This window comes from Paralichthys olivaceus, chromosome 8, assembly GCF_024713975.1.
Source record: "Paralichthys olivaceus isolate ysfri-2021 chromosome 8, ASM2471397v2, whole genome shotgun sequence".
Taxonomy (NCBI): Eukaryota; Metazoa; Chordata; class Actinopteri; order Pleuronectiformes; family Paralichthyidae; genus Paralichthys; species Paralichthys olivaceus.
This window is the reverse complement of record NC_091100.1, coordinates 7,209,961-7,227,262: the sequence shown is the minus strand read 5'-3', so window position 1 is coordinate 7,227,262 and position 17,302 is coordinate 7,209,961. Positions and strand designations below refer to the sequence as shown.

Genomic DNA, 17,302 nt, shown 5'->3' with positions numbered 1-17,302 from the left:
AGCAAAACACAAGGAGGAAAGATTTTGATAACGTGGTTTATTGTGCGTAAACCACGGCAGATGTATTATCGGTGTTTAGAGCACGGCCCTGAAATTAACAGGTCAACGTAATCAGACAAATGCTTGTGTCTCCGAGATATGTGTGTCAGTGTTGATGTCGGCCAATGAATCATATCGCATGAAAGAAATGTCAAAGATATGTTATGTCATCTACGTTATGTCATCTAAAAAACAGTCACCACAAATAATCTCTTGTGAGAAGCGGGCTACTAAGAGATAGTTAGTGGCTAAAACCACTGGAATCAGGCCCAGGTTGATTAGTAATGAAGCGTTGCAGTTCGGTGGCACAACCTCCTGGTTCAGGAGCCAGGAATCGTGAGAAAGAAAACACCGTTCGGTTTGTTCTTCCGAGACGCAAACCCACAATCGGAGTTCCAGTCTTTTTTGTTTCCTGTACATGAAAACCACTTGACCGCTCAGACTCGGAGATTGAATCTCTGCTCCTGGCTGAAGAGGCTGCTGTTGCTCAGCAAACTTTCCATCGTGTCTCTTTAAGCTTTTTAGGATTTATGTCCAGTGCGCGCCCCGAGGACACTGCGACCAAATCTATCTCTCAAACCAAACTCGAGTTAATGGAGATGTAAAGCAAAAGAAGGGCAAAGTGGGACGTTTGAACGGGCCATGAAATACAGTTCAGTGTGAAACCTGACATGGTTTGATGATTGTATAGAACAAGTTTGTAGTGTGGAGGAGGACACATCACATGTCACTTGATGGTGTGAATAAATAGGCTCATTATGTTTGGGTATGCTATTTATTTATGCTACTTGTTCGTGGAATGACACAGAATCAGTTGCCTCTCACATGTCAGAAAAATTTACATTTACATCTAGAGCCGACTCAAAGATGTGTGCGGCCCGGGCGATGCACAAATCAGGACGCACGTATTAAATTTTTCCTAAAACGTGCGCACAAACAAAAAGAACACAACGTGTAGACGGGTACAAAGACAGAACACCTTGTATCAAAACATTAAAAGTGGCCTCAGCTTCCCCCTCTTTTCTGTGCTAATTACCTCGCTCCCATCTCAATCAATAACACGCAAGGTGATTGTCTGGTTAACATTCTCCTTACATCCTTCATCAAACCAGCTGCCAAGCGCTCCCTCTCTCTCCTGCCGCCTCCGTGTCTCTCTGCCTCGCTCGCTCTCATGCACACACATTTCCTCCAGGGGACTTGCTGGAAAGGGGTACAGCAGCGGCACACTCAGATACAATCAGGACCACTGATCTAATTCCCTCTTGTCCATCTACACACACATTCAATTTGTTAGGACGCTTAGAGGAGTCTCTGGTGAGGTGTTTGTCTGACTGGATCTTTCTGGCACCGGGCCCCACGGTTTCATTTAATGCAAGCACCAGCGTGTGTGTCTGTGTGTGTTTGTGTGTCCAGAGGGTGTGTTTATTGTGTTCAGCCTGTTAATCTACTAAATATTCGTCCTATGCATCGGCCTATTCACATCAGTTCGAATAAGTTATACAATCCAAGCCAAGCAAAACAGCCCTGGAAAGTTTAAGGCCAAGAACAACTCAGTGTAAAGCTTTAATACCGAGGCAGTGGTAAACCCTTTAACAGTGCTGCACATTAAAACCTTGTCGCTGTGTACCAGTGGGCCTGCCTGCCTGTCCACCAACAAGGTGACTTCCCCTCCCTCAGAGGAGTATATAGGTCATTCACTCTCTCTGCTTATGAAACCAGAGCAGACGGGCCAGGCTGCAGTGACTGTGCACCAATGGCTGCCAGTCGCCCAAAACTAAACACAAGCGAACAGACATCATTATCAAAATCCTGCTGGTTCAGCACAGATTTCTCCCTTATTAGCTTATCAGCGCACTACGTGCAAAAATAATGTTGAGAATATGTTTTAATGAGGTTGAAAGACCAATTGAAAATCAGAATTTGGACACTGGTTAAGCTGTGTGCGTTTTGAACCCACTGTACAAAAGGACACATTAAATGAATTTCCTTCTCTTGCTCTTATTTCTATGGCTTGAAATATTCTCCCGGACGTAATTCATGCCTGTTTCAGTGATGGCTGAAATGATAATGCACCGCTGCAAGTAACATCTTGTTAAGGCCGGCAGTTCAAACTGTTAATACCTGCCTGCAGTACCAAGTGTCACCTTTCATCACACACTGAAAACACACAGCCGCAGAGCACAAGAAGCACATTTACAAGAGATATTGCTGACAGATATTTTTTTAAGGGATAAGCTTGATATTATTATATATTATTAATGCAAACATTGCTGATCTGCTTAAGATTGAAAGACAATACTTTATTAAAGTATACTATTTAAAAACCTTTACACTGGTTACCTATTAGTTTTCCTATTGATTAGTTAATGAGGCAGGACACAGACTTATATCAGTTAATGAACCATCTGCGAGGAACTGAAAACATTGAAATTAAAAACCATTTTTTAGTGCTTTATGAGTCATATTCATATCTTATTAACATTTACTCTATTCTGTTTTTGTGTAATGGGCAGCACGATGGTGTGTTAGTTAGCACTGTTGTTTTCGAACTTGCTTTTATTGTTGTCTTTGGTATGCATTAGTCTCTTAATCTGGATGTTTGCTTCAGTGACGGATTTTGGTTTTTGTCTTGATCACGGGCCACAATTTACACAGAGGGGCCAATTCTATGAGAAACATCCATGCTCAGCTGCTGATCCAATATGATGCACATTTAAGTCATTTAATGTATATAGCTTTGAGCAAAGCCACCCATGATTGAATGTATTTTGAATTAATTGGATCCCCTGGTTTATCAACTCATTTTAATTTATTTTTAATGTCCTATGTTTTGTGACTCACTTGCGCTTTGCTTTGCATTTGATTTGTTTGAAAGTTGGTATATAAATAAAGTTTGACTCATTGATATGCAATGAACAATATAATATTCCCGCAAATGTCTCCACAGTAACAGCTGACTGTTGTGAAAAAAGTTGTGCAGCTAGTGTTTGAGGCGACTTCTGTGAACAGGGTCTGTGGCTTTTCTTCCTGACCCCTGTCTCCTCTATTTCTGGGTCCAGTCTCAGACGAACTCAATGGGACTGCTCAGATCAAAGGTTTCATTCTTCGCTCCAGTTGTTGCTTTTTTTCCTTCCTACAGAAAACCCCAGGGCAGCGGTTTCATTGTTTTCAGTGTCCTTTCATCTTTAAAGATAACACGCAAAGCCAACAACTAGATTTAGTCGCTGTTTATTTCCCATGAGGACGCAGATGAGTGCGGGTACACAGTCCCTGATTCTTCCCACCGAAATGCACAAGCCAGAAACTTGTATCTCTGCCCGACTGTCCTGGTTCTGCGGAACGACGTGCTGCTTTCGGGAAGGTATTAATGAAATGACAAAGTGGAGAGGGAAATGTGAGAGCTTGTACAGCCAGACGAAGCCCACTGTGCCCTCTAAAAATGTTTGAGGACAAACCGCAGGACAGATGTTTGGGCTCAAATTGGCCTCATACTTTTCTACGACTAATTTGGATGTCACACTGGGAGCATTCTCCGAATGGTTCAAGTATCTCCGCCCTCTCTCAGCTGCGGAAGGAATGCTAAATCAGCCGGCGATAAGACCAGAAGGGACGGTTCTTTAAGCCAAAGATTTATCAGAATCAGGAAACACTTTATAATCACAGTCAATTGAAGCTGCTCTCTCCCTCTTTCTCTCTCTCTCTTAATCCTTGGACTGTAAACAAGTCAATGTGGGTCACAGGAAAAGGTCAGAAGTCATCTGAGTGTGACATAACTACAACAATCAGTTGCCATAGGAACAGAGCGTGAAGTTGAAGAGAACTGATGAATTAGGGACACAAAGGAAGTCGGGGGGTGGGGGGGGGGGTAGCTATTCCGAGGTTATCAAGATAACATCATTATGGGTGAATAATGGGCCGTGAGATGTCTGTATGATGGAGGACAGCAGGGCCCACGTGGTGCGACTGAACCCTGTGACCCGCATAAGTACATTAGTATGACAGAGTCTGTGAGCGAGCAGCTGAAGCACAGTATAGATACGCTTTATTTTCTCCTAACAGAAAAACAATGTCCTCATCATGCGGCGTCAAGCACAGTCGGCCCTACACACATCTGTGTGCTTTAGTGTGCTGTATTTACACTGCTGTAGAGCTGCCCGCTGCAAAGATAAGTGTGTGTGTGTTTGTGTGTGTGCCCGAGTAGGCACACTGACTCGTTCATTCTAGAGGCTGTTATCACACGGATAGTTCAGACAAGTACCACAGCCTCCCTGAACCTGCCCTTCATAAAAGAGAAGCATCCTTGACTCTGGGGGAAAAACACAGCTTCCACGGTACAGTACTTCTCCACAGTCTGGCCTACAATATTTATGTAATACACACCTTGGCATGCTGAGGAAGAAAAAAAACTCAAAGCTTGACCAGCTCAAAGAATATTTATGTAACGCACAAGTTGGCATTTGGGGAAAGTAAAGGTAGATTAGTTTAAGGGAGAGATAGACACAGACATAGACAGAGGGAGAAAGAGGACAAAATGGCTTACATAACCATGAGCAGACAGTATAAACATTAGGTTGACACCCACTCACCGCCTCTCAAAGGGAGAGAGGTCTTATGGGTAGTGTTAGAGAGCCACCGGGGATTTATTTTTCCTGGTGAAGGTGACCCTGGCATTGGGAAGAGTACCTGAGCATACAGAAATATGAGATTTCCTCTTTGGCAGCTTTGTGTTACACTTGTGTTAAGGTTAGCCTATAATCAACCGCCTGGCGGTCTCATATTGCTGTAAAAAAATAGCTTAAAAACATTTTTGTGTTAACGTTTTAAACAGTCCAGAGTGGACGAATGGTCATTTGCAATCAAACTTTCATAATTTGCTCCTCTTCTTCTTTTCTGGTATTAAAGCAAAGGGGCAAATGAGGCGTCCCCGCCATCAAATTAAATGCATTTCACCACAGAAATGACAAATTTGCCATCTGATGGAGTCTGGTGTCCCAGCTGCGATTGCATTCCTTGTTTTAAATTCCAAGCTGTTGTGTTGTCTCCCCTCCAAGGCTTATTACGCCAAACTTTGACTGACCTTCCCCATGACAGCGAATCATGATTATCTTTCTATAAATCCACTGTTTTCAGTGTAAACAAAAGAAGCGAGGCGAGTTGAGAAAAGCACGCACACGCTCGAGTTGATGGGGGCCTAAATCTCTGGGCAGGTAAAGTATCATTCAGATCTACACACAGCATTTAGCTTTTATTCAAAATGTCTGAAGCTGTACCCGTCTTTAAATTCCACAAACACTTATAAACCTCAACTTTGCTGTTACTGTTTTTTTCCGGCAGCCGGATGGCTCAGGGGCTTTTTTGAAACACTTCAGTGCAGCAGGTGTGTGACTCAGGTGCTTATAACCAGCCGAGCTGTTTGACCATCTTAACTTCACCTCGTTATTCAATGTCTATCTCCTGAGAAGTGTTGGCTAAGCGGAAGTATGCAGGCATGAATCACAGCACTGTAATCTGAGCAATGGTGTTGTTATTTGTTAGGTAATAAGTTAATCGCGGTTGGAAACTCCCATTATTCATGCCTGTCAAAGGCAGCAAGGGGCCAATCACCTCTATACAGTGTAGAAATTAGACCACGGCGTGCCAAAAGCTTTTTCCATGGTTTCTATGCAGCGCAACATACTTGAAGTCTGTGCGGGTGCTCATGTGCTACTTGATTGCTGGTATGCAGATTTTTCATGCTTTGCAAACTGCATAAAAAAACTCAAGAAACTCAAATTCAGCCATATTAACATTCAAGCTTTTTGCAAAACAAGAAACATTGCCTATACAGTTTATGAGGTCAACACACCCACTCATTCGTGTCTGACTATATCCAGTCCACAGAGTTAATATACACACAAAGCATAAGCAAGGCCAAAGATCTGCGATACCAAGGGGCACACTTTTGAAATAACATATCTGTACAAGGCTGAGAAGTAGGTTTATGGGTGCAACATCCCACAAGTTAGCTTGATTACTTCCACAGCCTTTACAGATTTTCCATAACTGGAAGACATGGAAATGGGAAAACCAGCTCAAGATGTAAAGAAATGCTACAGTCTTGTATGATTTTTATGTAACACATAAAACATATAAAACAACACTACAACAGTAGTTACTGTAGTAATTACTGTTCCTTATTCATCCCCATAAAACAAGCCTACTATTCATTTATGCAGCTCAGTAGCAGCCTCGACAAATCTCCCAAGTCCTGCAGCACAGTTTTAATCGACTGTACAAAAGTGCCTTTACTGCCTTCAGGAGAAGAAGTTCTCACGTGCTCCTCACACTGATCTGTGACTGATCCCCAAAGTTTCTGATTTTAGAGCAGAGTTTCCAAAAAATCCTGTGCTAAAAACAGCAGTGGCCCAAACAACAGCTGGGAACAAAATTCAGCTGACATGTTTGAGAAATCCATTGTTGGGCATCGTGGGCTTGATTTCCAGGCCTGGGAATGAGAGAAACAATGCAAACAAGAGGCTGGTGTTCTACAGCAAATGTTCCAACACATGAAAAAACATGAAATACCAGTTCAGTGACTTAAATCACATTTCCCCCCTGAACATAAACCTACATGATGACAACAAAAGCAAGCATGGTAGCTGGCTCAAATCTAACTAAATACACAAAAATGGAGCTTGTTTTCACCACCTTTGTGAGACATGGCTCAAAATGTGCTCGAATCTAGCTTACTGCCACGAACGTCAACACAAACGGACCACTTCAAAGCTACGCGGCTAACGCTGGTTTTGTTATAGACCCAAATCCTTTGATTTCAGTGGCATGGATGAACTCTGGACCTGGCCTCCCCTCGTGTTCATATTTCAGCTCCATTTATTGCTTACTATGCTTTCTCCCACTAACTCCATGCAATACCACGCTCCTTACAAATGTGTCTGGTTGCCTGTGCAGCAGGTGACCTCCAATCTCAGCTTAGAGGCCCTAGGACAAATGAGAAAAACAAATCCCTGGAGACGGAGATTATCTTTCAGGGATCAGCCCTGACCTGAGCCACCTCCATGCCACACACTCCTTACCTCTGTTCTCCACTTTCTAGCAACAGTTAGCACACAGCCAACTCCTGTTTATACTTACCTGCTTAGGTAGAAGAAGGGTCTGGTCAATAAGATTAAGATGTACAGGAGGTTAACATGTAAATGCTCAAACCGTACAAACAAAATAAGCTAAGCTTGAGGATCCAGAGAAATTAAACGTGCCAAAAAATATCTTATTCAAAAAGCGACCTTTTCCATTTCCATGTTATTCAAAAAGGCCTCACTCTGAATGTAGGTTAATGTACACTGACGCTGACACATGTTGCCAGCAACCCCACGCATTAGCTGTCACATGCGATTATCTTCAACACCCACCAGTCATTTACAATTCTGCTGGGACCAACATGGAGGAAGAGCGGGCTGGGAATCCAGCGTGAGCAAAGTGGGAATGCTGCACACACTAACCATGGTCCATTAACATGCATAGTGAGATCTAAAGTTAGCTATAGGGCAGCCAAGTGGACCTGCTCGGGGTGTTTATTGTATGTACTGTATAGTTAATATAGTATATAGTTAAGTGGCTCACTAAAGTCAGAAGGACTGAAACCACAACCCCAAGAAGTGGGCTGTGCAGAGGAGCCAAAGCCAAGTCTGTGGCTGGCTGAGAGCCAGGTGGTTAGCACCACAGCAGCACATTCTGCATGTTCGCTCCAGAACTGCTGAGAGCTGCTCTCCAGTCAGCCTCTCTATAGTATTTGACAGGTTCAACAGCAGAAGAGCAGGCGTATCCCCAGCTAGAAGTCCTGCCTGCGCTCACCCACTTCGCTTAGAGTGCTGCTGACAGCGTCTATCAGGATCCAACCAATGAACAAAAACAAGTTGATGATGTATCAACTATGGGAATATGGACATTTAGAAGGTTTCTGCATTGTGTCTTTGCTCATTTTATTTTGCAAATCTGCACAAAAATCCCAGAAGCAGTAGCAAACAGAAATTGATAAAAACTTCGGGTCGACGGTCAATAATTACATCAATATAAAAATGATCATATCAGTCAATATCAATAGTTATCACAATAAATGTCACATTTTTATTTCTTGTAAGTTTAAAGACTGATTTTTGCTCCTGAGTGAAACGTGTGGTTTTAAACTCTTCCTTGTAAACACAGAATGACAAACATTTGATTAACAGTAAGGATGATGACTGTGGTTTGTCCGGCAATTTCCTAAAAGGTGAACTTTAAGATTCTGACCTCACAAGTACAAAAGGTCCCACACATGCGTCACTAAATGCAAAAGAGAAAAAAGGTTAGAGGGCAAGGACATGCACACGTACACGTACACACATCACAAAATGTCGGGCCAAACTAAATATCTGTGCAATGACCTTTTTCAAATTCAGTGTGTTCACCTCCAAAGGATTACAGGCCCAGATGGCCACTGGATGAACAATGCAACACCTGCTGAGAGACATAGCGCAATTAAGTTCTCCTTAAAAAAAACACTGCAAAAAGGAAAACACCAGTCTACACAATGATTCAGAATAAAACACGTATGTGCCGACTAATTTCAGCAAAGTTTAACCCAAACCTTTAATCCATATCACATCAAATTCTGCTGTTTTAAGGACACGATGGATATCAGCGGTTTTCTGAAATTTCTCATTGCATGTTTTCTTCTCTCTTATGAAAAAAGGTTTTGTGAAGTCAAGAAACACAGATGCAGCCTTGTTTACACTTGTCGTTCCTGTCCTTGTGTGTTGCGGTGCTACAATGGTGAGGCACCTCCCAACCTGTTTGAATTGGCAAGGGCGGCTAGCACAACATGGATTCATCTGGAGTCTGGAACCAGCTCCGTCTCTGTATGACCACTCATTAATGTCACTGATGAAGGAGCATCAATAATCTCAGATGGCTCCTGGACGGACATTTTAGAGACTGATGGTAAAGATGAGAAATGTGGGAAACTGTGGAAAAACCTCTGCAACCGGTTTTATTAAAAATAATACTATTCTAAACTGAAAAAGTCAGCCAGCTCTGGCAGCGCCATCTGAGGAGACCCAACAAACCTGATCGGCTTTTCTACAGTTTTTCATTTCAGACAAAACATATATCCCATGAAATTTGACCAGACTGGCTTTACCAAAAAGGAAATGAAACACAATGAAATCAGTGAGTACTACTTTTATGAAAATAGATATAGACAGGTTTTTCTCCACAATTCATGAACAGTTTCCTGTTCTAAACACCAGGTTTAAAATACCATCAGTCATCGCAACCTTGGCTCAGGGGAGACTATGGCTGACTATTGATGTATATTTAATAGGGTGAAAGTTTCGCAGTGGTGCATGTGGCTGCCCTTTCACAGCGGGCGCCCATGTCACCTTTTGGGCCGGCAACTTCCAGGGATGTCAGCAGTGGTGACGCAGACGGGACGAGCACAGACAATAGAGGGAGTGAGACAGGAGTGAAAGAAATGAAATGTTTAAATTGAATTCTCTCATCCACAGATACCGATTTATTTGTAGTTCTGTCATGATTCAGACTGTTAGCACAAAGGATTATATGAATGCTTAAAAAAATGGATTAACCAATTTGTTAATTAGCGGAACATTAATCGACAACTGTAATAACGGATTCATTGTTTTACCTAATTTGTTTTACAAACATTTGTAGTTTCTAACTAAGAGAATTTGTCATTTTTCTCCATCTCATATTAAAATCTAAATCCCTCTGGGCTTTTTTAAATAAGCTTAGACAAAATAAGGAATTGACGAGCGTCCTAGTGGATTAGCGGTTAAGATGCGCATGATGCAACCGCACCACCCAAGGCTCAATTCTGCCAAATACACACGCACACAGAAATGTCAAAGAGCTGCACCGAGCTGCGTTCAGGGATCTCAGTGTCCCTGTGTTCCCTGTCTGTGTCTGAACTGAAAACTTTCAAGTAAAAGAAAAATAATGAAGAAACATGAATATGATAGGATAAAAAATGATGGGTTACATCGTGGGGCCTGAGAACTTGTGATGGGCATTTGACCTTGTTTATTCATTAGTATTAACTCTATTAAAATAATCATCATTCATCATTAATCTAACTGAATAATCAATACTTCAAACCAGCTCATTATTGATTCTTTGAAATCTAATTATTTTGTTGAATAATTATTGTATTTCTTAGTGTATAAAATGTCAGAATTGACCAAATGATGAATAATGCTGATGACAATTTCCTTGAACCCAATTTGACTTATTTGGGTCACTTGTTTGATCCAACCATCAATCCCAGCTGTAAGTACATTAAATAAATTAGTTTTAACAAAAGACAATGGCAGGAAAAAGTCACAGAAGGAACCATTAATCTAACAATTACCAAATTATTAATATATTAAAACTGAAACAATATAACTTTCCATCAGTTGGCTTATTGTTTTGTAGACTTATTGGTTCAGTCCCGTGTCCATAGATCATATCATCACAATATAATTCCATAGAAATAAGATGAATAATATTTTGGATTGATTATTGTCAAACTTCCACATGTTTCTACTCATAAATGTTATTTGCTTTACGGCGAGGGAGACATTAATGTTTTGCACACACAGTCATCTGACTGAACTGTCCTTGTCCTCTTTCTTCAGGCTAGCGGTCACATGTGCACAAATATATTCATCAGCGCGCGCACACACACACACACACAGACACACACAAACACACACACACACATTTCCCACAACGTTGTAATTCCCTTCACGCTGCACTTTTAATAAATAATAACATCGGGCTTTGCCACTAAGACGCCCTGTTCAAATAAAACATTCGCCCAACCAAATACTCCTGAGGCTCAGAATATCTTCCACATTTTCCGAGGGAAACGCTGTCGATTCTGAGGTTTTCTCCTCTTCTTCTTCTTCTCTCTCTCTCTCTCTCTCTGCTGCTCGTCCCCTCGCTGCCTCGTGTACACAATACGTCTCGTTGTTTGAGGTGTGTGAGACTCTGAAGATTTTAGGGTAAACACATGACATCTACAGCTCATCGCATAAATATTTAAGAATGGGAGCGAGGTCTGAGGCGGGGAGGGGAGGGGGCACGTCTAGTGTATGTACAGCATCTTTTCTAAGCAGGTTTTATTATGATGCTTGAAAACACCACATGATCCGCGAATCACGTCCTTCTTAAAGGAGACGACTCGTGGTCCATCCTGAGTGGAGTTTTTAAAAATATATTCTAATTACTTTTTGCTCAGGAGTTTAGTCTCATGTGATGTACAGCGTTTTTAAAAGGGAGGCCATTGGGATTCATACTGTGAACAAAGGATATTCCCCATTGAAACAACGGATATGTGCGGCAGAAAAGCAGCTTGTAGCTCCACATTTTCTATCTACTCACTGTTCTGCTTCATGACGCAAAACCTGTCAGCGCTAATGAGCGGCTACATCTGAGGAAATAGAGCATAATTGAGTTTTTTTTCCGAGGGATGCAAGGGGTGGGATGTTGAAAGACATCTGTCAATCTCACATCAAGCATCGACTTTCTCTACCGAGACCTGAGTGGCACAAAACATCTAGATTTCTGACACTGTGAACAGTGTGAGCACGTTGATGGGCTCTCAATGTGCCACTGACTCCTCTTTATGTACTCTACCCCCGGGGTCTGTCAGTCCACACAGACTTTATGGGAGAAAGCCTGTCATAACAGCCATGTTTGAGTGTGAAGTACGCCCATTTTCACTGGGATCCATGGCCAAAGCATACAAACCCTGGTTACTGTAAATTCACAGTGCCATGTCGCCCTGAATAGATCTGTCACCACCAAATCCCCTTGGGAAACAGAGGTCATAATTTCCACTTAACACCTACTGCTCCTGCACATACATGTCACGGTTTATAGCCTGACTTGGCTAAAGTGCCGCATCTCGAAGCAGCATATTTCTCTGTGTTTTATAGACAAACATAATGAAGCCCTATAAATCCAAAAAAGGCCCAAACCTGACGGCCTGTTGCAGTGCTGCAGTTATGTCGCCATTGAGGTTTTAGATGACACTCGGCGGTTCTAAATAAATCAGTGACTGTGTTGACTCTGTTGGACGTACAAAGAAACGAGGATTTGTGTGCTGTGTTTATTTGGTATTTTTCATGTGTCTGGATTTCATTTGTGTCCCTGTGACTCCACTGTGTCTGACTTGTGATCCTCCCCAGCAAAGCAAAAATGATTTCCTGGTCTGAAAAGATGTAACCATATTTTACAATACATTTTTAGAAGTTAAAGCTTATGTATCGAAACTTGGTGATAGGATGGGTCAAGAATTTTCACTAATTTCCCAGGTAATAACTGATGGATCTTGTTTGTTTTGTTTTTTTTAAAACAAGCATATTTAAGGGACTGATATCTACGAGTTTTTACATTTCCACCAATTTCCCAGGGAATAATTCTGCATTTTGATTTTAATGGATTGTTAGATTTTATTTTTCAGGCCAATTGAGGGACTGAAATGTGGTGCCTTGGAGGAGGTATGCTCTTTACAGTGTCATTCTAGTTTCTACTGATTTGATTCAACCTTCCTCTTGTGCCACCTAACTCTGGTGTACTGCTGACGGGTCCTTACCCCGGCTGCTGATCTTTCACCGGGCCTCTGTAAACACTTCTGCTTCCTCAGCCAGATTTCGTCGGAGCTTCTACATCTGCACATCACCCTTATTTTCTGAGATGTACAAACTGTGTGCATTATCCCTGTAATCTTTGCCTCCTGCTGAGAAACGTCTTCAAATTATGTGGATTAGAGCCGTTCACTGCAGAAGGCAAAGAGGAGCCATCGTGGAGCCAAACATCAACATCAGCCTCATGCTGGAGACTTGCAGCTTCTTTTATGTAGCAGAGGAATTAAATAAAAAATCCATACATGCTTAGTTGAACTGTGCGTTTTAAAACCCACTGCACCCCAAAGCCTTTCGTGCCTGGGTTAACCATACAGAGGACGATTTGAAAACTTGTTTTTGTTGCGATAACATCAGTTGTTATTAACGAGGAGCAAATGCTGTGTAAATGAATCTGTCTGAGCTCCTCGCCCTCGGCCATCAATCAGAAGTAATATGCTCACTGCTGATTTAATAGGGCTAGAATGGCTGCGGTACAATACCATAATGTTACATGTCAGTCACTGCAAAAATATTTGTTCCCCATTCTGTATTCTTGTGACCTCTTTTCTTACCTGCATTTAGAACACAAGAGTTTAGCCATCCCCTTTGTGAAGTCGTTCCAACAGTCTCACACCTCAGAGAGCCATTCTAGCTCAACCAGATCTACCCAGAGAGTGAAACTGAGGACTTAGAGTCCATAGACTGTTATTTCAAGTCTGTCCGAGCAGCATTAGCATGAATTCCCCTCGGTCTTTGGTCAGGGTAACAGGAGATTCAGTTCACCCTTTTCTGGTCCACTGAAATCAATTGGTGCAGTTAGAAACAGCAGAGTGTAAATGATAGAGACTAATTCTCTTGGAGGAGGAGGTTAATGTGAAGTGCACAGGGTCAGTGAATTCAGAAAGGTAACTTTGGCTTCGCCTGCGACCTTCTCTCCTGTGTTTTCCCCCCTCTGTCTTTTCCTTTCTCTCACATGAACACACACACAGCCACACAGTCCCTCAGCGCTTTCCTTCTACTTTGCTCGTTCACTCCTCCCTTCTGCCTCTCATCTCTTCTGTCCCTCTCCCACATAAAGTTCATCGCACACAGTCTGTCTTGCTTTCCGAGTTGTCTCTCTTTCTCACTTTCCTTCCCTCTCTCTCTCTCTCTCCTTCCTCTGTTTTCTCACTCTCTTTTTTCCCCCGCACCGCTAAGGAAGTGTCTCTCCACATCACGGGGGCTCAGAGAAGGCTGTGCTGCAATAATTGGATTATTGAGCAATCGGCAAACAAACATGAGACACAAAGCGGCCGATCAATACGGAACGGTAGCATCATTTGAGGTGGTCAAAGGCAATCAAAGCACGAGCGGTGAATAAAGTCGTCAAAACAACTTACTGTTCAGGATTAGTGAGTTTAAGGGGAAATTGTGGGAAGATGTCAATACAAGTTTATTAGACATCAAAAGAATCTCTCCTCCACACAGACTCTCTGGGTCCTGCTCAGTCTGGTGAATTTGGATGAATTTATGCGGCGAGGCTTAGACTGAGCTCTGCAGTGAACAACACAGTCTGTCTGGCCAGTGAAATAGATTTGGGTTTCTGTTGTGTATTAATGTCCAGATGGACAGTTGTGTAGTAATCTGCTGCACTTCCTGTTCATGGCTAGGTAGAGCTATAAAACGGTACATTTAAAGAGAGCGTGAAACCAGTTCGTGGAACTACTGAAGTGAAAGACTGAGTAAAGTGACTTATTTTTAATATGACTTCAACTTAAGATATTTTCATTATCAACAACAGTCCAAAACTATAGAGACATACATATTTACTCATTTATTGTTACCATAAAAGACTGAAGGCCCATCACACTATCTTAAAAAAAATAAAGGTTGTGTTTTGCAAAATTCTGCAATTCTGCAAAAAAAAACTGTTAATTTCCATTGAGTCACAGCAACTGTTGGATTCTCTCATGGGGGGGCAAAGTAAATCTGTGTAAACTGTCTAGACAGCGCTGACCTTTGAGGGAGCAGAGAGCCAGATTGTAGTTTATTATACAGTTGTGCTGCAAAATCCACTTTTAATCCTCCACTGTTATATGAGAGTAAACTGGTTCACAATAGAAGAACTGTCTGTGAACAGTCGCTGCTCGTACAAACACCTTTTAGGTACACTGTGTGAATGTATTTTCATGTTAGCACCCAAATGACTATTATCTCAGTTTGTATTCATCTCAGATAACATTTTTGCGAATAAAATGATGTAAAATACTGAGAGAAATTTCAACACAAAATGTTGTGATGTAAAAGTTGCTATTTGGCTCATGCAGGGGTGGTTCTATTGGTCCCTGAGATGCCCCTGTCTTGTCAGTAGTCTTTTTTTCTTTATAAACTAGTCACATAATAACAGTACTAACAAAAAATGTGACAATTGTTGTAGTTTTCTACGTTTTTTTAAGTTTGTGATTCAATAATGTGTTTCTTTGCTCAAAACTATGGAGCTAACAGTTTACAAGCATCGACTTCAATATGCAACTTACTGAATAAGGAACTGTGGCCCCTTTATGGCCCCTGATTAAGAAAAATCCTAGATCTGCTACTGGGCTGATGCATCGGTCAGAGGAAATAATAATGGGAAGTTAAAGATTATTATTAATTCATAGTTTGGAAGCATCATCCTTTCACTACATATTTCAGTCTGATGTAGTCTGCAAACCCAACAAGCACAAACAAGTTCCCTCCTGATTCAGTGAAACACCAGCAGTAAACACCCTATACAGTACATGATGCATCCACACAAAGTATACCGCTCCACTATAAAATCAGAAGTGACTTGTGAATTCAGAATATCTGCGCTGTTATACCAAGAGCTTTTTCTAGGTCAAGTGAATAAACATTGCCATTCGTGCATACTTTTTTTTATGAGCAGCAGAAAACAACAGGGAAAAAGAAAAGAAAGATTTCCTCCAAAGTTTGCCAAGGCAACCTGTTTCACTAACCCTGAACTTCTGGTGTGGAATGTAAAAGTTGAGCTCCTGCCCGCCTGTCAGGTTGCGGCGAGGAGGGTGTCGATAAAAATGTTACATCGGAACTGACATGCTGGCAGTCTTTCCAACAAAAGCCCTGCACTGTCATTCTGCTTTACTGTCTCTGTGAGCTCACAGTCACTGAGACCCTCTCGCTGGTGTCTTTCTTCTGCTTCCCCCCCCCCCCCCCCGCCTCACCCTTTCTCCCTCTCTAAAACCCTTATAACATCCTCCGGATTTAACAGCTTAAATGTCAGTCTCATGATATCAGTGCCACTCAGATTAAGCGCCTTAAATACGATGTAAATGTATAAATGTAGGCCAATGAGTGGGCACCATTCAATCCAATTAGCCATAATGAAGGCAGTCTCAAGGAATCTTAAAAGCAGTAATTTTCTTATCATTTTCTGTGGCTTACTGGCGACTACACGCCACAGACAGACAGCCAAATACATTCTAGCTTCATACAGAATTTTACCTTTTATTTTAGTCTGTTTTATTCATTCAAGTTTATTTTAGTTGTAGCTATGAATTAACTGAAAGCATCAACAGAATGTTAAAAATTAAGACTTTTAGATATAATGTCAGAAATCACTATGTATTTTGCAGGTTACTACTGAAGTACTGGGATCAACAAAGTATCTTTCTATCTATTTATCCATCTATCCATCCATCTATCTATCTATCATGGAGTGGTGGTGCCAAGAGGACATATTCAAACCTCTTGTCTTGTAAATGCTGCCATTTTATCACCACCCTACCAAGTCCTGGGTAGAAACCACGTTTGTCAAAGGAAAGACGTCTTAGAAATAGCAAACAACAGGTGATACTGATGTTTCTTTCCACCACTAGAGACAGTTTGATGCTGAATCACAGTGGCAATTATCAAGAACTCAGCCAACTCAGTGTTGTTGCATAATGCTGCAGGTTGAGCCAGGTGTGACTGGTGACTCCACTGCAGCTATGCATGTTCGTTGGCTGTCGGGAACCAGCTGACTTTTCCTCTTCTTTCACAAAAACGAGGAAGAACTGTGTTCCTGCTCTGTCTGATAGGTGAACGATGTGGCACACTTCAGAATGATGTCTCGGTCTGATGAGGAAACCCCTCATCTGATGCAGTGTCCCAGAAAGTTACCAAAAGGACATTTGTTTATGTAAAAGTAGAAAAGCCCTCTGGCGCAGTGAAGCAAAGGAAGAAGTCAGGGAATGTTTAAGAGTGACACGATTTCTGTAGGGAGGAATTTAGAGCTAGAAGGAAATGGGTCAACGTTTACATTATTATATCAGTATTATTTAACACCTCCACCAAGGAAGTTATGTCTTTGGCTGCTTCTCTGTTAGTAAGCAGGATTAAACTACAGGAAATATTACCATGAAACATTTTTGTACCCGAACCAAAAAAAATCTTGTTTCATTGAACAGTTCTCTTATTCAGGGACTAAATGAAAGCTACAATCAACACATCATTTATTTCTGAATCCATTAACATATGATGGTGAATGAGGAAGCACTGTTTCAGTTCTTCAGTGAGACAAAAGAAGGATCTTCACATTCATGACTGTACTCCAGAAACTGACATGTTATTTTAAGAGGTGG

The 17,302-nt window shown here is 41.7% G+C and overlaps 1 protein-coding gene across 3 annotated transcripts in view; it reads right to left on the bottom strand.

Annotated features, from left to right (window-relative positions):
* The window catches only part of nr3c2 (nuclear receptor subfamily 3, group C, member 2), a 68,198-nt gene that overhangs the window by 30,759 nt on the left and 20,137 nt on the right, over positions 1-17,302 (bottom strand). The gene's annotated exons all lie outside the window — the stretch shown is intronic.